Raw genomic sequence first — 23,526 nt, forward strand, 5'->3', positions numbered from 1 at the left:
TTTCTAACCCCATAAACAATATCCATAGTGGAAAATTATCAGATTCAGTAACATTTCTGTCATGATTTTGAGGCAACAAGAGTTGCCGAAAAGAATAGAAACATTTTTTTAGCTGATATTTTGCAAGCAGTCATTTTAAGAAGGCCCCTTCATATGTATTCTTTTTTCTTCACAGTTTTCTCAAGAAAATAGCACCTAAAAAGCAAATTGTCTCCAACTTGGGAGTGTCATTGTTTTTGCTTATAGTTGAGAAAGTGACTTATTTTTGGTTTTGTTTTCCAAAGCATTGAGAGAGAGTAAACATCTACTTCATCTGAAGAACAATGACATGGTATTACTACAAGAATCAATGAACCACCACAAAGGCTATTGCATTGAGTCTAAACTGTCTGCCGATATTGATTTTTGAGAGGAGATGAGCCTTACAAATGCTAGGTAATGGTGTCAATTGTATCGTTAAGGAAAGCAGTACAGTATCTTGGTCATATGATCCAGAGAATGCACCGACTACCAGAAACGTGAACTATAATCACAGTAAAGCTCTGTCATTATTAAACTTTTAATAGTTTTCTTTGTCTTAGTAGCAGCTTTGTAGATTAATTTTCAAACCTTTCTAACTTTTGTTCTTAACTTCTTATAACTAGAAGTTGCTTACTTAGTGTCTAGCATATAGAGAATTTAGGTGTGTGTAACCTGTTTCTGCAGCTTCCACCCTTCTCTCAGGGAGAGGAAATAGGGCCCTTTGGCAATCCGATTGACAGGGAAATGTGCATCATTTCATGTGCCACTGCAAGTGAACTGATTTTGTACACTGAAATTTTTGCCCAGCTGGAGATGAGGTTCATCCTCAATTCTGTCTACCAATTTCCTGCCCTTGTGAAAAAAAAATCAGTGAAATCAAATCAGACTGTTACAAAACCCAGGACTTTAAACATAGACCTTGCTCAAAGGCAGGATGAACTGTATTTGTGATAGGTGTTTGTCCAACTTCCTCCTGAAAATATCCAATGATGCAGATTCCACAGTCTGTTCCAATATCTAATTTTCCTTACTACTGAAAAGCTTTTTCTTACTATTGAAAAACTTTAAATATCCAACTAAACCTTCCTCCCTGCAGTTTAACGGAAGAGTTCCTGTACTCTGATTTTTCATGCTTGCATATCTGAAAACCACTATTAAGGTTTTATCTTCAAAGAGAGCTTAGTCTTCTGTAACTAAAATTTCCAAACTCTTTCAGTCTGTTCTCATAGGTTATGTATTCTGCATCACTGACCATTCTCACCACTCATCTGTCGTTCCACCACTTGATTCGTATCCTTCAGTTGCTGTGGCCAGACTGGAAATCATGCTAGTCTATGCTTGTAAGCATTCAGCTGGATAGTAGGAGAGTTATTTCCCACTTTAAAATGATGTTTCTATGTGTGTATGTATTTTCGCAGCCTGATGTTCTTGATTCATGATCACATTGTGTTTCACTGTATCTCCCTTGCTTCCACAGGGTGTGGTGTGGAATTTTGTCTCTGTCCTTAGTAAATGGCATCTTTTTCTAGGAACCTTCTGCCAGTGTATTGTCTGGTTTGGATTCTAGTTGATCCTGTTGTCTGATGTGCTTTCTGCTGCTCTCAGCTTGCAGATTTAATGCATGTGCTCTTCCATCCAAATCATTAAAGAACACATTGAATAGTACTGGAAGCAGGACAGGATCCTGCAAAACCTTGCTTTGTGTGTTCCCCCATTTGACAGTGAACTAGTGATGACTCTTCCTGGGCAATGTTTTCATTCCAACCATTTTACACTATCTTGTTGTATGAGCATGTTATGTTAAACAAATTTCAAAAACCTGTATAAAGCCAAAATATCTTCCTCCTGCTGCATCTGTCCCTGTACTAAATCCTCTAACTCTCCTGCAGGAAGAAATGAGATGAGCTGAACAGATTTTGTCTTTGATAGTGCCCATCACTCTTTTCCTTCTATGTGCTTACAAATTATTTTTAGAATGTTTTTTTGACTGTATTTTCCCAAGAATTAATATTTAACTGGTCTATCATTCTCTTGCTCTTACCTGCTTTTGCTGCATTTTAAGGGTAGCTGAAGTAATTTTCTATCTGGACCCCTCTTGCCCTTTACTAGTACTCAAAAGTAAAACTGAGATTGACTCCTCTAATTCTTAGTGTTGAGGGCTGAATTTCATCAGCACTTTGTAATCATCTGAGAATCACTAGCCAATTCTATCCATTTTATAACCTGGTTCTTGCCCACTACTGATGCTAGTTGTCAGCAAATTCAATCTTTAACAGATATGCAGTGGAAGCTGAAGCTGATATTGATTAATAAATAAAGGTTTCACATTCTTGGTGTTGTCTGTCAATTACATTCCCTTTTCATTTCATTTCCTGCTTACTACTGAAGTGTTTATGGAATATTTTTCCTGCTACCCTTTGTATCTCTTGCCTTTTGTAGCTGATTTTGTATAATAGCTTGTGATGCTTCTTCTCTTACAGTAGAGACCAAGCTTTTTTCAGAGATTTGTACTTCTCTAGTCTGCATTCAACCTACAGAATCATCTGGTGCTGAGGTGCAGGATTCTGCATCACTCCGGCAGTTGGAGATGTTGGTAGTCTCACTAGAGGTCATGGTATCTTGGCATTCACCCCTGCAGTGCAGTAGGGTCCCATTGGGGCTTACCTGGCTGCAAGGGAGAAGAAAAACAAATATCTCTAGCAGAAAACAGTGCATTTTGTTTATACAGATAGAAGAAAAAGAAAGAGAATAAAACCGAAATAAGAAAATAAACTCACTGAGGAAGATGAATTCTTGCATTTAATTGATCCCACTGAATCCATTTGTCTAGTTATTTAGAAATCTCCACCAATTGATGCTCCCCAGGTAATCATTCAGCAATACACATTAACTTTTCAGTGCATACCAATACTAGTAGAGTACTTTCTATTTTCCAAGCCTGTGCTGCTTCAGATAATTCTGAGCAGCCCCATTAATATCTGTGAAACTATGAGAAATCCATTTTGAAAAAGGGAAGCAAAAATGATATCTTTTATGACCTCCTTCAAAGATATTTTTCAACTCTATTGATGCCATTCAGTAACTTTGAATTAGCTGACAATATGTAGCTTTATTCACGCTAATTTATGATTTGAAAATCTTAGCATGAAATTATGAATACAGTTTACTTCTTCAAGATGAGTAAATGCTTACGCTTTCAGCACTGAGATACATTTGTTATGTTAAATAAAATATATTTAATAAGCACAACAGCCACTTTATCACTAGAGAAATACAGAAATATTTTCAATATGCAGCTGTTCATAAAAATATAGCCAGAAAAAGAAGTTCATAGTGAAAGAAAAGCTTGATTCTTTAAAATTCAGCAGTATGAAATCCTTAAGATATAATCTTTACTCGTTATATCATTCTTGTAAATTTATGAACCCTGAAGTTGGATAGTTTTAGTCTTTATATATTGCCAGAATGCAAATTTTGTCAAAGATGACCTGTGTATTTTAGAAGGCAAGGTGATGGGAGAAGAAAAAAGATAAAATCTGGTGTGTGTGTGACCACTGCTGGTTTTTGGTACTGTTGAAAGCTGTATTGTTTGTAACACTACCTAGTACTGAAGTATTTTTCACATTTCATCTGTCATAAAAGCGATTATATTCTTGACTTTTTCCAGTGCTTCAATGAATATAATGTTCTCCCAAAAGAGATGGATTTGCTTTAAGGACCATCAGAAAATTCAGTGTTTATTTGACAAGACTTTCTAAATGCATACAGTCCTGGAACTGAGTATTCTTTCATATCAGAGAATATCAACTTAAAACATTAAGGAGAGACATAAGAGGAAAAGAATTAATGGAGGTAATGTTTGCTTGCAGCAGAAATGGCCAGAACAGTGACAGCTTTGGGTAGCAACTGTTTAAACCATTCCTGCCTATATCACTAGCAGTTCTGTCATGGAGCCCTCACTCTGAATTTGTTGGCAGTGAAAACATTGCACTGCACCTTTACTTTTGCCAGAAGCCCTGTGGAAGCTCTAGTGCGAATTCAACTTACTGCCCCTCTTTGGGGGCAAACAGGGACTGCTCTGTTCTCTGACACTGCCAAGCACTAATCCTCAAACTGCCTCCTGGTGTTGCTTTCAGCAGACACGTGTGCTTGGGAGTGCACGGGAGATGGATGGGTGGCTACTCCCCCCCTTTCACCCCAGTGGAAGCAGGGTATTGAAAGTAGGATAGAAATTACATGAATATTTTCAGCTTTGTGCTGTTAGCATTGCCCTTGCTGCTTCGCCAAAAGCATTAACACTCACTTCTTCTCAGAAGTGTACAGCCAAAGGGATGAGTATGTCTGTTTAAGATTTGTAATAAGAAAAAAGAAATGTTTACTGTGTAGGTTGAATCATGTGGATAAAGCAGATAGGATTTGGTCCTTAATAAAGAGTTAGGCTGTAAAGCAATGAGGTTCTACACTGATTTTTATCAAACCTTTACAAAATTGCTTTGTAAAATAAATATGTTTCTGTCTCGTTACTTCTCTGGCCTCCATCATCAGAATATCTCTCAAGCATCTACACAAAGTATGGCTGCTAAGGTAGCTTTAATTTGCGTGGCTTCAGTACTTGCAGCAGAACTGATGTCTCACAACTGTGATTTCAGTCACTGCAATGCAAAATTTATAGTTGCTGCCTCCTGGTCTCCTTTTGCTGGAGCTCTTTGGCAGTATAAAAAGTGGAGGTGTCAGCCTGCCAGCTGGGGCACACGTGTGTGTGTGTGCACGCGCGCATGTGTGTGTGAGAAAAAACTGCAATAAAAGACATGGTGAGGACATGAAGTATTCAGTTGTGATTGTGGAGATTTTAATACTTGTTTTATTCTTTTGCCTGGATGAAGTTTACAGTTATATTTCACTGCTGGGTTGTAGTGTTGGTTTTTTTGTTTTGTTGGGTTTTGGGTTTTTTGGGGGTTTCTGTTTTGCTTTGGTTTTGTTGTTTTTTTCTTCCGAAATTGGGGATTCACTGTTAGTGAATTTGCTACTTTGTCAGTGGGATTTTGTACTTTAAAAAAAAAAAAAGATATCAGGAATGACAGACACCCCCCCCCCCTTTTTTTTTTTTTCTGGACTGTGGACTTGTCTGACAAATAGGCAAATTAAAGGATGAATATAAAAGTAATGCTAAAAGAGAGGCACAAAGACTATACAGTAATTAAATTTTAGTTGGATTCTGAGGGCAAAGCCAAGTGTGTTTTGTTCCATACTTCAACATATGCACACCACCACTGTAATTGTTTAAATCCTGTAAAAAGGACTTAACAAATGAGGAACTACAAATGATTATTGCTTCCTCCCCCTTCAGTCCCAGAAGGCCAAAAAACCCAAAAACCCCCAAACAAACAAAAAATGATTATGTGTTTATTTTGTGTGTAAATATGAATAAAGCAAAAGAAAGTTAACAATGATTTTAGTTGTTCCAAACGTTCAGGTAAACAGACAGTGTTTATAAATCACTCCTGCTTTGCATTTGGACTTTGAATTTAACCTTGTTAAAAAGAACAGAAGGGGAAAAAAAATCTTCAACCCAACTCCTCCCAGAGCTTGATTTCTTCTCTCCCCACTGCTCGTTGCCTGTAAGGCTGCTGTTCAGGCTGTATTTTAAGCTTGAGCCTGCAGAGCTGCCATTCAAATTTAGCATTTACCAATGGTTACCACAGAGTGGTATCTCAGATACCTTCTGAGATTTCCAATGCTTATCTCAAATACCTCTCAGCATGAGTAAATTATAACTTTTAATGGTGAAACTAGAGTTCAGCTTGAAAGGTGAAGCTGGCAATTTCTATGAAAGTCACTTGGTAATTTTTGTGTTTTCCAATTGGCTCAGGCTATTTCACATGATCAAACAGGACAATCTTTCTCAGTAGAAATAATTTTCAGAGAGTTTTGCAGAGGCATGAGATGTATTTTAGCTGAGCTGTCTTATCCAGCTAGGAAAAAAACCCAGCACTCTATTTGAATCTGGTCATCTGTTTGAACATGATCTCCTTTTATTATCTGCTGCAGTTCTCATGGGGACATTTCATTTATTAATAAATTTAAGTATTTTCATTATCTCCTGATTTTCATATGGAACATGTTTGTTTTACTGAAAATTGAATTTCCTGCTCATGGAATGGATTGAGGAAGGCTCTATAGTGTGCTTATGAAGGGAGATGTTAAGAATATAAATCTGGAAAAACCTTAAGCCTTCTTCATATTCCTCTGCTCTGACTTCAGATGAGGACGGTTTTAGATTGCAGTAAGGTCCATGCTGTCATTCTCATTTCAGTTTTGTGGCTGCATTTTTTATTTTTTTTTTTTTAATAGCCTGAAGCAAAGGTCAAATCCTTCTTCATTTTGATAAAGTTTATATTGAGATTTCAGTGTTGAATTGTAAAGTAGATTTTATCTAAGCACAACATATACATCCTTGATACTGTCATGCAATTAAGAAAGAGTTTTAAATTGCTAAATATTTTTAGGCTGTGTAAGGAGTTATGCTTTTATGTCTTCAATTTCTGTCATGGCATTGTAAGAGCAATGGTATAGCAAAGGTGGCTAAGTGGAGGTTTTTAGAAGCACATACATCACAGTTTATGACAAAGCCTATTTCCCAGCCCATACAGCCTCTTTCTGGCATGCATTAACTCTCATGACTTCTGAGAGGAAGTTTGCAGCAATATCCTACCCTTAAAACTGTCCTTTTGGATTTTCTTACTCTGGCCTTAGCATAATATTTTTCTCTAAAATCATGCAGAGGTTCCTCTGGTCTGATTCTTACGGACTTTGGCTTAGGGCTGTGTCTAATTTCAGATCTATCTGGGCTGTGTTCCTGACAAAGGGATCTTCACTGAATGGGCCAAACGGTGCCACTTTCCAAACCAGAGAGACTGCAGAATATTTTCTTGAAGCTTTCCATTTGTGACCAGCTGTGTCCTCTGATGCTCTACCAGGAAACAAAGATTGTATAGAGCAACTCCCTCTTTTCCCTTATGTCGAATGGTTTTCTTAACGCGGGAGGGTTCTCTGGCCATCTGTGGGCTTCATATAGGTTCTGGCATAGCCAGGAGTCTGTAATCTCTATAGATAATTTTGGCTCTGTCTTATGGGTTAGTGGTTATTTGTGTCTTTACAAGCACAGCGGCTGCTTGACCCAAAAGGTAGAAAAGTGCTTTCTAGAAATGGAGGCCCAAGGATCAATTGGGTTTATTGACGTTATTTTTCTTTGCTTCTGGTATGTGCAGACTTCTTCCAAGTACAAAAGTACACTTTCATTTCAGTAGAAATCGATCTTTGTTTCTGTACTAGAACAGATGAAAATATTCAAAGTATCTCAGTAAAATGATGAAAACAAATAGAGCCTTTCATTTCCTGGTGATAAAGTGTTATCTAAATTAGGATCACCATTAAAAATATATAATTGATGCAACAATTAGAATTGAGAGCAACAGATGGCTTATTACTTAAAATCCTGTTCACAAATCAGACTGCAAGTGTTAAAAGGCACTAATTGCCAACTTTAATGTTATTTTGCTGTAAAATCTGTTTAAAGTCACAATCTTGGTAACAGTATCTTGAGAGATGGTTATGAATTAAGAAGAAAAGTGAAAGATGTGCATATTGTTTTAAATAAACATGCAATTGTTTCCTGGGGTCTAAACAGAGCATAGTATGTAGAATTATGTGGTCAGAAATGGGGTTTGTACTTCGTGTCTTCTCCAGTAACCCACAATCTCCATCAGTTATGAAATGCAGTTTTAAAGAATTGCCTAACAAAATAGTCCTGGGGTTGAGCGGACAGATGGCACAAGACTAATGGAGAATGAGTGCTGGTATCGCAGCAATGTGTTTGGGCCACCAGCCATGGATCACCTCTCTTCTGAGAGACAGAGACACCTGTATCTTGCTTGGCCAAGTGTGTCTGGGATATAGAAGACCTCAGTTTGCTTCCCTGCTCCTCTACTCCGCCCTTGTGAGACCCCACCTGGAGTACTGTGTCCAGCTCTGGGGGCCCCAGTACAGGACAGACATGGAGCTGTTGGAGAGAGTCCAGAGGAGGGCCACGAAGATGACCAGAGGGCTGGAGCACCTCTCCTATGAGGACAAGCTGAGACAATTGGGATTGTTCAGCCTGGGGAAAAGAAGGCTCCAGGGAGATCTAATTGCGGCTTACCAGTACCTGAAGGGGCCTACAGGAAAGATGGTGAGGGACTGTTTATCAGGGAGTGTAGTGACAGGACAAGGGGTAATGGGTTTAAGCTGAAGGAGGGTCGATTTAGATTAGATGTTAGAAAGAAATTCTTTACTGTTAGAGTGGTGAGGCACTGGACCAGGTTGCCCAGAGAGGTTGTGAATGCCCCATCCCTGGAAGTGATGAAGACCAGGTTGGATGGGGCTTTGGGCAACGTGGTCTAGTGGAGGGTGTCCCTGCCCGCAGCAGGGGGGTTGGAACTAGATGGTCTTTGAGGTCCCTTCCAACCCAAACCATTCTATGATTCTGTGAAAATGATGTGGCACTACTGGCTTTAAAGTGTGTGTGTGTATCTTCAGGCTTTCACTAGAAGTTCTTTTGTGGACTGAAAAAGATTTCCTGATTTAGATGATAATTTATTATTTTCTAACTAACTTATATTGGATTTTTTTCTTGCCCCAACTATAATAAATAACTGTGGGCACATTTTTTGTAAGATGATTGATTCATTTTTTTTTAATCTCTTCCATTTTTGTGATCAAATGTCATTAAAACATATTTTCCTCTCCAATTTCTTTGTATCCTAACAGTATTCTTTACATGAGCATGAAAATTATAAACCCATTAACATTTCAGTAAAGTAACAGCATAGGATTTTTAAACATATCTCTCTAACAAGTAAAAAAAAAGCCCTAGGAAATGCTGCAATTCTCTAATTCACTAAAAGTGAAGCCACAAACTATCCATCAGAGAAGAGTTCAAGGAAAAACCTAAATTCAGCTTTTTGCAGCATGGGGTCTCAGTTTACTCTTGCAGTGTACCCAGCAGTCCTCATCCTCACAGTTGGCATTAGGGGCCAGAGAGAAAAAAATAAAATGAAATTACTATTGCATAATTGCTAAAAATAAGAAAAATAATAACTTTTTCTCCCTATTTTGTAATTTGAATTAAGCTACTTGGCTGTATAATTACAGAAACTGGACATCAGTAACATTTTTTGTGTTCATAGTCATGAAAAAGAATATTGCAGAGTGCTCAGTAGAAGAAGTATTTGAAGCTCCTACATGGAGGAAAAAATCTCTCTTTGCAGAGAAACTCAGAATTAATTCCACTCTGCCCTTTCTGTATAAAGTCTTTGATTCTCAGAGGACTGTATATGAGAAACAAAAGGCAGAACCTGGCCATACATTTTTTGTTTTTTTTTTTCCTTCCTTTCTGATTTTGGTGTCCAGTTGCTCTGCATTTTGGAAAGTGAAAGATGTGATGTGTTGAAACATGAGCTTGTTCATGTCTAGGATGTGCTTAGCCTGGTCTGCCCACAAGGAATTGAATTGTCAGTAACTGAACTGCAATTCAAACCGCTCTGCAAACGTGAAATGTTTTACTGTTGCTGTTACAGTCAAGAGAAGCATTGCTGTGTTCACTCTTAGCTCTAGTTCTCAAAAGAGGAAATGTAAAATCAGGCAGTAGTTGGTATTATTTAACCTTTGCCTTCGTGCTTACTTGCTAAAGGTGTCGGAGGGTGCTCGAGTGGAGCAGCCGTGGGGCTGGCTGGGCCGGGGCCCCGAGAGGTCTTGACTCAATGTGCGCAAGGGGATGGGCAACAGGCTGCTTGGCCGTGGTGGTGGCCGCAAAATGCCTGTTGTCTACACCAGGCCCAGGAAAATCAAGCTGCCTGCTACTGCTGCCTCTGGAAGAAGGGTCAGGAAGGTAGGTCAGTGATCATTTCTCAGGGAACTGTTAGTCCCATATGCCAGCTGCGGTCGTTCTCAAGCCTCTTCATCCCTCTCTAGTAGTGATGGGAGCAGCAAGCCCAACCTCCAAACTCTTGGCTTTTCTTCTCTTAGTTTCAACCTCTTGTTCCTGGGGTAGCACGATTATACTGCAAATAAGTCTCGCTAGCTTTGGCTCAAGGTTTCCTCTATTATAATCCCAGGTTTTTATTAAAGTTGCAGTGTGTGGGAATAAAATTGTTGACTGTTTGCCTCTTTTTCTCTGTTGTGTAAGATAACATTGACTACCTGCACTTGCTTTGCTGTGGGTCTGTCCAAAGTATTTTGTATGCCTTATGGAAATACAGGAAGTTAGATCTCATCTAAGCACCTAAATAATTTTCTTTTTAAAAGACCTCTACCAATAAATAAAGCATTAGTCATTTACTGACAAAAACTGTGTTTAAAATGGAGTAATCTGTTCTAATATTGGTGAGGTGGTATTTTTATTATTCCTGTGTGTTTTCTACAAAATCGTGTATTGCAAAAAAATGTCGGCAGGTATTTTATTGGTAGACTATCATACAGATGCAAGCACAGACTTTGTTTTTTGCAGGTAAAAAGCATATGGTGAGTGTAATTTTAATCCTATGAAAGTCTAATCACATCTGGAGCCTGGCTTGATTTACAGGATGTATTCTGTAGCTGCTTTACAAAATTCGTACTCATTTTTCTTGGTTAATGGCCATATGCCTCTACTGCATTTTAAGACTATGTGGGCTCCATCTGGTGGCTAACTGAACACCTGAAATTTCTTGTTACTTGATAATTAAGGATTCTTTGTAGACTAATCAAGATGTCTGACTGATAGAATATGAGTTCAAAGAGAAAGGAGGATAGCTTTTCAGTAAATGTCTTACTATTTATATGACTGTTCAATGAGTGACATGAATGCATGAGTGGATTCTTGCCATTTAACTGATTGTCCAAGTAAAACTAAGAGTGATATAGTGTCTGATCACAATAAAGGCATGTACAAATGAAAAAAAAAAAAGAAAAAGTGAAATGCTTATTGAAAGGATAATATCCTATGCAGTTAGAGAAATGTTCTGATTACAGATGAAAAAATAAGAGTATCTTTCACCAGCCCAGGATACATAAACTGAAGGGTGGTGTTAGATCTGGCCTGTTGTGAAATATGAATGTCTATGAAATTCCAGACAGTAAATGAAAATGGATATACCTATTTCTAATCTTGATATTTTGTTCTAAAGTTTCAACTCATTAGTCTGACAATAATGCAGGAATTAAATATATTAATCTTCCTTATAGTATGTTCTGAAGTGAATGATCTGTACTGATTTTATAGATTGTACTGAAAGCCTGAACAATCGTTCATTTAAACGTATTTCTGACAGGAAAGCAGGGTGAAACTGGATGTCTTCTACTGTGTTTTCTTTGAGCTTATGAGTTCTGTATGAATCTTCAGATCAGTCAAACTCAGAAGCAGAAATTGCTACATATAAAAAATACTCACTTGAATAGTAATATAGTGAAAATGACAAAGTTCCTCTAAAGATTTTAGTTAAGGTTTTCAGAAATAATAAAAATTTAATATTCAGTCTCAAAAATAGCTGGTTTTGAGGAGAAAAAAAATCTAAAAAGTTTTCATTTTGGATTTATCTTAACTAATTTTTATTATTTTTCAATTTGGCTACCAAAGTGATAAGATTAGTATGCATGTATTGGTAACTGTGAGCAGATAGCGCCGTAAACAGGGTACAGTCCACAATACATCTCTGTAGCAAAGGTACTCGGGACAAATTCCCAAAATGACAAAATCTGTATCTGCAAGCACAAGACCAAACCTGTGAACAGAGATGAGCTGCAAGAAGAGGCCTGATGACATTAGAGGACTAATATATCTATCACACATATGGGTATGGCCCCAAAAAACCCAATTATTTATCAGCTTTGCCTTACAAGTCTATCGGTGTGGCCACTGGACTGAGACACAGCAATTTTGTTTCTTGTCCCAACTGCATAACTGTTATCAGCTTGACGCTGAAGACTTTAAAGTAAACCAACAGGTATCTTTAACTTCTTTGTGGATGTATATTTGCCCTTTGATGTGTTCAGCATTTCAACCCTTCATTTCAAGTAGGCTTTTAAAAGTATTTAACATTGTGTTAATTTGTATTCATACAGGTAAGCTCGTATTTACAAACTTTTTTAGTAAAAAAGATGTAGAAAAGTGTTATTTTGCTACAGGAATGGCAGTATGCCTCAGAAATCATGGATGGTTTATTTAGGTGTCTCTATGTAAGAAAGCATGCATTTGTCCTCATTCAGCCTTCCCTCTGTCCCTCTCTCTTCTCCCTGTAGACATACACAGAAAGGTTGTTTCTATGGTAATGTGAAAAATAAATTAACAAACAGGAAGCTTAGGCAGTTTCTGAACCTAAGCATGCTCCCTCTCCCACCTCAAATTAGAGATTCAAAAGTTTATTCCTATATGCAGATCTGGTTTACATGAGGGACACGGTCTTAAGGTTCTAATTTTTGTCCTTCATGTCTTTAATCAGCATCACAGTCACTCGCTATCTTGGTGCGAATTGCTCTGTTTTCAGATAGAGACTCTTCTTACTATGCATACAGTGCCCAACACAGTGGGACCTCATTAGTTTTTGGTGGCTACTGTTGTAGCACAAACAGTAAATGGTGGTGAGAACATGTATTTTCTATGCAATCAATCTGATTTTACAGTCTTTTAAATATTGGCTCATGCTATAAGGGTTCAGTGAGACTTGAGAAATTATGTGATAACTCTTATGCAAAAAATTCAACGAACTGCATGCCTTATTTGCATAGATGTCCTGTTCAGTCTCAGGTTTAATGGTTCAGACTCATTATTGCATTCTGAGTCGATGCTTAAAATAAAAAAAAAATAGCTGACAAACCATTGGAAAGAACTGGAATACATTTAATTTTGGATCTCTCTTTCTGAAATTCTGTACTATAGTTAATGCTTTCTGAATTCCAATAGAAATTGTCCCTGCTGAGAGTGAAATTGGTGGCAAATGTAGAATACATGATGTGGTTTTTTCTTGTTTTCCTTCTTTGCTGATGTGCAGAAATATTTAGCACAGATAAGAATAAAGTCTGGTTTCTCTGATGCAGTTTTGTGATTGTATGCATTGAAGATGCTAGTAGAAAAAAGTAAGTGGTAGGAAGTGTTTTATTTATCCCGTTTATGAAGATGTATTTCACAATCATGGTTCTCAAATATAAAAAAATCAGTTTTCACACACTAAGGAAATATACACTTGTAAAGTACATAAAAACACTGCAAATGAACTATGCTTAATTTAAAGTATATCTGTTATGGAAACAGAGTCAATTTGTGCTCCTCTTCCAACCCCCAACTGAACCTGAGAATTATTAGACCGACATTGATCTTTGGCTTTTTGAAAATGACGTGATTCCCAGACACTTCCACTTTTTGGGTGTCCAGCTGGAAAGCCCTTGCACAGCCCAGTTTGACAAGGCTGCCTGTTCAGCATTCTCTGAAGGTGAGATCCAATTAGATACTCTCAAATTGCTCACCGAATTGCTCAAAATGACTAGTCTGTTCTTAAACGTGATGGCCGTGGCCTAGCACTTTATTGCAAGTTAGGCCAAATACCGGAAGGAAGTGAGTAAGTTTTTCTGAACAAAGTATTTTGGCTGATGTGCCAATTGCTCCTTCAGTCTACCAGAGAACAGCGCTGTAAAACTATTGAAGCTTGAGGCTTTTTCATTTGGAAATAGGCTACAGTACTTGATGCAATCATCTAGGCACTTCATGCATAGTAGGAAAGGCTTCCCTTCAAGAAGTCTAGGAAAAAGAATAAAATCAGAAAAAGAACTCAAGCATCACGTAGACCACAGCTGACGGGCACATAATAATGGTTAAGTTATCAAAAAAGCTTTCTACTTTAAAAAGTCAGCGCAATGGGTGTTTCCAAGACTTCCCTTAAAAGGGAGGGGAAAAAACAAAGCCAAAACACCAGGAAGGTAAATATCTTGCAAGATGTGAGAAACTGACACTGCTGTGACTTCTCAGCTGAATCTAATTCAAAGGAAATTAATCCTCTTTAGCTCTTACATCTTTTATGAAGCTTACAACAGCAGTAAGAAAGAAAAAAAAAAAAGATGAGTTAAAAAATTGATAAGCATTAAAAATGCAGACTGCAAATGAATGTGGATAATAGTCGCAGCAGATGCTGTGTTTCTGGTCAACAGTCAGACAGCTCTGATCTCTGTCTTCTGTACTATCTGTAACTTTTACAGGTGATTTGCACTTTAAATGTTCTTCCCTATTTAGCACAATTTAAATGGGACACACTAGCATTTTCTACATGAACAGCTAAAAAGGGCTGTTAAGGATGGATTTTTGTTGTGGTTTCTTTACAGTTCCTCTTTTGTCTTCACTTAGCTGAACAGCATTCAGCACTTTATCTACCTGTCTTGTGAGGCTGCATTTTGGAGGGATTGTCTGGGATTTTTCCTTTCTGTAATCTTGATTAATTTCATCTTGCTCCCCCGTTTTCCCTTTAGTTCCCATTCTTCTTTCAGTTTTACCATGGAAAATAAGTTTTTTTAAAATCAGTTCCAATCTTTTCTTACTTTGCAGACCTTAAGGTTGTGATGACCTAGACTTGTACAGATAAATTTGAGTAGATTTTGATGGGAATGTAACTGTATGTTGTATTCTATATCCGAATGTAGTGTATTGTGCTGTGTCATATTAGATGTTAGCTGTAGTTGGGGTAATATCTGCCCATGTAGGCATCCAGATTTAATTACTGAAATCTGGTTTTAAACTAAGACTATGTGTCATAAATTCTCTGTTGGGTTGAAAAGCAGCAACCATTTTGCTTGGCAGGGCAGGGGTTTGTGAGCCATTTGCACTGGTGTTCCTCTGACGGCCTTGCTCTCTCCACTGGATGGTTCTCACTTTGGGCTGTTCAGGTGTTTTCTGGGGGCAATCTCTACCTGGGTCAGGCACGGATTCTTCTTCTGTAACTGTAGTGGGGAACAGCATTTCTCACAAACAGTACCCACAGATGTATGAGTGCAAGAGGAAGGACTGTTCACAGACATTAGATTTTCACAGACATTAGATTTTTCCAGTGGATTTTTCTCATGGATAAGATAAAGGAAACCATTTCTTCTCTCTGCTCTGCACTAAACTCAAGATCTCTTTGACCTCAGTTACTGTGTTCTGGTTGCTGTGTAAAACTTTCTTCCTGACTTCATCCTCATGCTTTCAGGAGTTTACTTGAAAGATAAATTACTACGTTTACTTGTATGGTATTTGAATGAGCGTATGCACATTTTTCTTAGGCTCCTTGACTTGGGAGTACATAACATTAATTACATTATAGGAATGTTGGTTTTGTCTCTCATCAGTACCAAGTTTCTCAGTGTAGAGATTGGATCAATTGTAAAAGCACACCCTAATATGTTAAGGCAAACCTACCTCCCTGCTCACAAACAATTACCTTGTAATTGAACGAAAAGTTCCAAGAGTGAGATAACTAATTTTTAAGTACTCTGTGTTTTCCTTGCTTTTTAATCACATAATGTCACCACAGAAATATGGGCAGATGTATTACCACTATAAAATGGAGGCAAGCACACAGCTCTATGTTTTATAAAATTGGTATCTGGTGAATCTATTATGTGAATACCAGAATGTGGATTCAAAATAGCTTGTGATAATTATGGAACAGAGTATGTTACTCCAGCTCAGAAAGTAGGAGGAGGTGATGACCAGATCTCTCCACACAATATTAGACAAAAATTTTAAACCATGAAACAAAACTGGTTTTCAGTATGTGCATGCACTCCTATAATCATAACTGCAATTACAAAAGCTTGCATGGGCAAGAATAAAGAAATAATGCAATTTTCATGGTGAAATTTCTTCTATTTTTAAAGAACCAATCTTGAAAACAAACAGCAGTCCCACTGAGTGTTTGTAGATCAGAGTACCAAAGGATTAAACTGTAATTATGGAATGCGTGAAACTTTCCATTGTGACATAATTGTGCAGCATTGCTGGAATATATTTAAATATTCTGAGAATCTACCAGCATTCCAGAATGTTAAGACAAAATTGTCTTTACAGTATGGAGAGGATATTGTATGAATAATTACTTTACTCCAATTAACATTACCAAGCGATAAATTACACTGGCACATTTGATATTTTTGATGTCTGATGTTTTTCTTGGAGCCTACAGATATCCATTAATGTATAGTTTAATGTTCTTATTATTGAATTACATAAATTAGTTCTTCCGTACAGAAAACTGGGAAGAACAATTTTACTTACTAAAACATTTTATTTATGGAGGGTTGTATGTGAGAGAGGTGAGGATATGTTGCTTTAGAAATTTCAGGTTTGTAGCTGTTGCCATCATGTTACAGCATGGTGGAAGAATGAACCTATTGTGTACATTTGCTTTGCTGGTTCAACCTTCTATCAGAGAAGTTAATTATTCAGTATACCTGAAAAAAAAAAAAAAAAAAGGCTCCCTCTTCTGATCCCACTGTGATTTAGACTTCAGGTACAATCCAGAGTCTTCTTAGGTTTTTGTGTTAGAAGAAAAGTGAGATTCTTAGCCTTTTAGCTCCTCTCAGTTTTAATACTGTTTAATATTAAATTTCTCTTGGGGTTGGCCAATGAAATAAGTTATTCTTTCTCTCAGTAGACTCTAGCACTAGTCGTGCTTCTACCTTGAGGGACAAGAGGTGTGCTTCCCCCCCCCCCCCCCCGCCCTTGAAAATGCCATTCTGGTAGGCACTTAGTTGCTAACTTTCTGGCTGCTGCAAGAATGATTGAGTCTTCCAAGACAGAAAACAAAACAAAACAAAAAAAACCACCCCCCCCCAAACCAAAACAACAACAACAAAAACCCCAAACAAAATACCCCCAAACCACCCAAACCTGATTGCTGATAGGAAATTTTTTATCTTCTTATTTGAAGTTCACATATGAAATGTGTTTCCTTTTCATTTTATTGTATTTGATTTTGAGCTAAGCAGCCACCACAATGTGGGAGTGGGAGGAAAACAGGACAATAATTTAGAGCAGTGTTTTAAAGAAAGTGGCATAAATTAAGATAGCAGGATGCTCATGGCTCTGTTGTTTTCAGTGATTGCTGCCATTTGTGGCAAAAATTACTGTGGCAAAAAGACATCTTTTATTACAGAAAGATAAACACATAAAAGATTAACAAGTTATAAAATTCTGAAGGCTATCGGACATGCAACATTCATGAAATAAATTAATTTTGAAAGCCATAGTTGGGTGTCGGGAGTGCAGGTGTCCGTGACTACACAGCTGAGATATGCAACTGAACCAGCCACATTGTTTTGAGCTTTTAAAATCACAATGGCAGCTTGGATGAAATTTAGGCTTTGATTATTAACAATTGCAAAACCATAAACTGTATGGACTTGAAAGGAACAACTGAATTAATTTGCATTTTAAAAGAAAATATTCAGCTATGTGTAGATACTTCAGTCCCATCCTGCACCCACTTGATGTGATTAACAGGGCACACACATGATATCAGTTGTGGGCACCTCTACCATGAAGGGTGCCATCTCTGATGCTTAGAGGACTTGTTTGAAACAGTTGCATAGGCAAGGTTGTAAAATGTTGTACGTAGTTGCCTGTGCTTGCAGGGGCCTTCACTAGGTGGTTTTTCAGTCCCGTGTTCAAGTACATAGGTTTGTAATTTTGAACTGGGATGGCCCTATTATCCTCTAATTCTTCATAAGGAAAACCAGTTGTCTCTTCTTCTTTCAAACAAATGTTCTGTACGTGACAAAAGAAATAGAACCATATCAGGTAAGTCCTTCACAAAGACAAGGTCAGAGTAAGTTGTAATACAAAATACATGATTCTTGGAAGAATAAAGAGTTTAGTCTAAACTATGTTATGTAATGAACAACCCCCATTTTTTACAAAATACCAACCTGTTATGGTGAATGCAGAAATTTAAGTCAAGTGCTAGATAAGTTTCAAACAAAGAAATGATAAATTACTGTAGTATGAAAGCAGGAGAGCTAAGATAAGAAAAACAAAAGGGGTGGACTTGGTGTACAAAGTAATTTTTTCAATTTTGTAAGTTTATATTTATGAATAAATATCTCCCAGGAAGAGAGATGGTATTTCACACTGGTGTGAAATACGAAAAAAGGTAGAGAAAACTATAGACAAGTATATGTAGTAAATTTAAACTTTAAGATCTGTTCATGGACTATCTTTGGAAGCTTGATGTCACCCTCTAAATTTTATATACCTTTCGGATTGTTATCTATAGTACAGATGAAAAGTGAAATGCAAGATAATGAGATAATAACCTAACTGGGCCAACAATATTTCTGATCCATTGATCCCATTTCCACAATCCTTGGCAAATCTCTCACTAACATTACAACTGACTTTCTTTAGAACCTCGTGAACCATATTGTTGTAATTCTTAATGTAGTGGATTACACATAGTTTATTAATTTATTTTACTGATGTATTTATTAAGTGATTTAATTTTTTTCTGGTCAACTGGGAGTCTGTTCTCTGAGGCATCTCTGAGGTTTCATTACTGCTGGGAATAATTAGGAATTCTTTAGCAGGTAACACGACTGTAACAAATTTTGGTTTTCAGTGCTTTGCACTTTGACATTCACTTAAACTAGCTTTGAACAGCTGCTGCCTGATTAAGAAATATTTTGAATCCACTTTGCTAGGAGAGATGCTACCTTTGCAAAGAAACAGGTAACTGAATAACAACAGTTGGATGTAGCCAAGGGGTACATAATGGAAGGAAACGTCGTCCATTTACTGGTCATGGTACATTGAAATGTCTATTGTATAATTCTCTTCATTAAAAGAGATTATTTTTAACATTGTATCTATTTGATTGCTGTGGGCATGCTAGTTTCTGGGACTGGTTAATGGAAACACGCAGCACTCAGGATCTCGGTAAGGTACGCGTCTGAATGCATGAAGGATATCATTAAGGTGAAACTTGTACAAGGTTTTTTAGTTATGGCAGTCACGGTTCTGATACACACAGGAAATTTTAAGAAAATTATCTTTATAATTCTGTCTTTGATCTTCTTCCTATTTTTAATCTGGTATTTCTTCTGTGTTGTCTTGCTCCCAAGGAGAACACATGTGTGAAATCTGAAATTAGTTGCTTTAATAGGCTTTGAATTACAGTGCTCTTGAAAGTTCATTATGTATGCATGCACAGGTGTGTGTGATTACATTTGGCAGACCAAATCTTGTGGACATAAGAGTTAAAGCTGGTAATGGATTCACAGTTAAATTTTCAGAGAAGCATTCATGTATGTTAGCTCTGCTTTTAGTTAAAATTTTAAGAACCAATATATTTCCATCTTGAATTCTATTGTCCTAGTTTTTGTCGAAAATAATGGTTTCTAGTGTAGGAACATACAGTAGTGTACGTTAGTTTATTCTAATATTTTAGAATATATTACAAATTTTTATGACCTTTTGTGATGTTAAACTGAGTAATTTCTTTTTGAGCCTTAAAATCACTATTTACTTCAGCTTACTAGCAACTTTTGAAAGTAAATTTGCCTCATATTTATCAGTAGCCTAATTTAAGCACAAATGATCACAGCAAGTCATTATGATTAGTGAAACTGCGACCTACCGCAGTTTTGGACAGGAGTATTTTTTGAATCTGACATGTTCGCAGTCTGCAGAAGTTTAATAAGAATGTCACATTCAGTGAGTAACATCTAGTGTTTCTCCCCTAACTGCAACATTTTGGATTACATTACATAAAATTTTAAATTTATGCTTTATCACATACGGCATCCTGACTTGATTAATTTTCTTAGGGGATAGTGTTTTAACTAGACAAGAAGAACCCAGGAAGATTTAAAGATAACACTGTAAATGAAAGCATCTGCCACAATCAGCATTGGCTCTGAATTCTATAATTACCATTTGATCAAATAATTTCATAACTTCAGCAGTGTAAAATTTTCCTTGTAGCTTATGTGGAGGATTTTATTGGTTATGTGAAATTAGTTTTAACAAGACAAAGTGGAGGAGAGATATTAATTTTTAGGTGCATTTTGTCTGCATGTAATAACTCTGCTGATAGTTCACTATTTCAAAGAGTTTTAGACAGCCTACAGTGCAGATTTTAGCAAAGGAATAAGCCTTGTACAAAGTATCCACCACAATTTCCTTTTAATTTACTGAATTCACTGACTTAGTATGAGGTTCAAAGTTGCACAAGACAGAGTGCATCTTGTCATTCTCATTTTGATAAGAAACTGTCTGACATTTTGAGAAATGACCTACTCTGTAATCACAATCAGAATATATAAAAGCGCTGTGATACAGAATTGTTTTCTTATTCAAACTGGACTCCTGTTCATAAGCTATTAACTGAGCTGTGAATTTCAGCTGATAAAGTCAGGCTGAGGGTTTTTTGTGAACTTGTCTTGAGGTATTGTAGAGAGCCATATCGGCAGGAGATTCAGGTGCACAGAATGTGAATTCTCTTGGGAAAAAGTGAATAAAATGAATAGCATAATTAACCCTGTAAGAAATGGTTTCCAGGGGTGATTCAGACATTTGATTTTCTTAGGAGGTGGTATTTAATATTGTTGTTATCTTAGAAACAACATACTACAGTAAAATATAGTTACAGCATGTCTGTGCACATCAGTCAATATAAACAGCATATTGGTGAGCTAGCAGAAAAGTCAAAGAAAATTCAGTGTCTGGTATAAAGTTGAGATCTGAACTAACACCTGTTTGATGCAGCCTAAGTACCTCCCTCCCAACTTCAGCAAAATTTGAATCAGCTGCTTGCTTCCCCAAGTATTTTGACAATTGCGTGATCCAATATAGTGGCTCAGTTACAGATTTGAAGGCCAGTGCAATACTCAAAGGTATAGGACACTGGGAAATGTGAGAGGATGCTGCACATCAGTAAAGGTATAGGTGCTCCTTTGGCTTCCTGGAGGTGGCTGGGAGGATGACACAACACTCTGTCCACAGGAGATCCATTGGATCTCTGTGCTAGGTGGCAGTCACTCTGTGTTCATTCCTGATTTCCACAATCCTTTTGGACATGCCATACTTCTGATTTTTTTGGATAGAATCTTTTTGTTTTCTAGAAATGTGAGAAATGTGTCTTTATTTTTCACTCTTGCATGGGTACAGTTGTACTTGGGAATCACTTCTTTGTATACAGATTATGTATCTGAATAGAGAAGACCATCATTTAGATAAGTGGCTACATTCTTTTCATTTTCTTGCTTTCAGGTAACTTAAAAATTCTTGATGTCAGTCATATTAGGTTATATCTTTCTATTGTCTTACTACTTTTTTAAAATGCATATCATGATGTAAAACATTAGCAAACTTGTAGTTGTGAATAAAATTATTAAAGGAATTTTGGCAACAGACAAATTATTCAAAATAGTGGTTTTGTTAATACATTTATCCTAACAACTTATGTAAGAGTTAACTTTAGCATTATTAAACTATTTTAACTGATGAGGCTTTCTTAGAAGCAGTACTAAAACTGCAAAGCTGTATCAGCAGAATGCAGGAGTCAATCTTCCATCAATATTTTGCTGATTTGACAAGAAATAATGCTGAATAGGTGGTGTAAGCAAGACCCACTATGACTCAGAAGGACAATTACACAATTTATATGACCTAAATAAAAGAAATGTGATGGCTCCTTAAACTGGAAAATTGCTTTAGAGTTAGTGTGTGAACTTCGCTTGCCAAATATATGTAATCATTCTGGTTATGGAAGATCTAGGTTAACTTCAATATATGTTAAAAAAAGTTTCATATTTATAATAAATGATAAAATGAAAATATTTTCAAAGGCATCAAAGGAAAGCTTGATTTTTATAATTTATTTTTTTTTAAATGTAACTCAAATAACTGTTCTTCAGCCTTCTAAAAGAAGACACTCAAGTGCAGAGATCCTTCAGAGCACAAGATAAGGTCCATGTACCCTGTTTAAGTATCTATAGAAAGGTGTGATTAAAAAATGGAAATTGTGGTAGATTCCTGTAAGACATTTTTGTTTTAATAACTTCAACTTTTAAATATAGAAAATTCCTCCTCCTTTCTCTTCCACATTCTGGAGTAGACCAATAGAACTTTGCTATACTTCCTGAACAGGATTCTCTTCCTTGTATCTGGCACACAGTTGTGAATCTTTGTGCTGGTTTTTTTTTTTTTTTTTTCATTCTACAGAATTAATTGAATACAATGTCAGTTTTTCCCTGTGACGTCCATTATCTACTAAGAACTGTTATGGATATGATTGCTGTTTCTGAATTATCCTAGGAACTAGAGATGTATCATTAGCCATTAACTGGTGAGAGTAATAGTATATCTCTAATGCACTTGCATTTCTGCAAAGTTTCCACAATATCGTGTGGAAATTTTTGAAAAATACTGCTGAATTAAAGTAGTTATAAATGGCACTTTATGTAGAACAAGACTAGGGAAATATTATCTATTAATTAGTAGTGAACATGTTTATGACATATCAAGCAGTGATTTATGAAGCAGAAAGGGGAAATCTGGACACAATAGAATTTTGAAATTCTTTAAGAAGAAGAATTTGTTGAAAAGACAGGATTGCATGCTCACCAAAAAAATTTTGCTAAGATGCCCTCCTAATTCATTGGATGTTCCAATTCCCAATGGTGAAATTAAAAATAAAAACTGTAAAACATAGAGAAAAATTGCAAAAAGGGGTATTAGATGGAAATTCATTTATATAAAACTTGCTGTAGGAAATGAATACGGATAACCAAAGTTGATGGGACTATAAAAAGGAAAAAAAAAAAAAGTAAAAGAAAAGAAGACATCTTAGCATATGAATTAAAAAAAAAAAAATCAAACAAAACCAAATCAAAACAACAAACCAAAACCAAATCAAAAAACTGCCAAAAACCAAACCCACAGTACCTTATTCGTAATGGTTTATGCTGCTTATCAGAAATAAATGGTCAAATTTCAAATATAGTTATAAAAAATAATAGTACCAAGCAAGTATTCTATTCTGCTTTTCTGGTGATATTTTTATCATGTTAGGATGATAGATTTTCTTCCCATTTCCAGCCAAAAGCTATGCAGAAAAATATAGATAACTATTCCTAAATTATTCAAAATACTGAAGAATATGTTTTTACACTGTAAGAAAAGTATTTCCATAGCTATGCATTTCTTCCAATATAGAGTGAATATTGAGTTTTAAAGGGCTATTTAGTGCAGTGTGGAAAGATGTCACTAGAACAAATAGCTATTAATGGGCTGTCACCCAAATTTATGTTAGACATTGTTTATGGAAGAACAATTAAGCAGCAGAACAAACTATAGAGGAAAATATTGGACCTTGCATTTGATGTATTCAAATCAAAAATGGATTTTTTTTCTTGAATGTAAGTCAGCTGAGGACAAGTTATGCTTCAGTTAAATATAAATTACTGATTTCA

The sequence above is a fragment of the Balearica regulorum genome, chromosome 4 (assembly GCF_011004875.1).
Source record: "Balearica regulorum gibbericeps isolate bBalReg1 chromosome 4, bBalReg1.pri, whole genome shotgun sequence".
Classification (NCBI taxonomy): Eukaryota; Metazoa; Chordata; class Aves; order Gruiformes; family Gruidae; genus Balearica; species Balearica regulorum.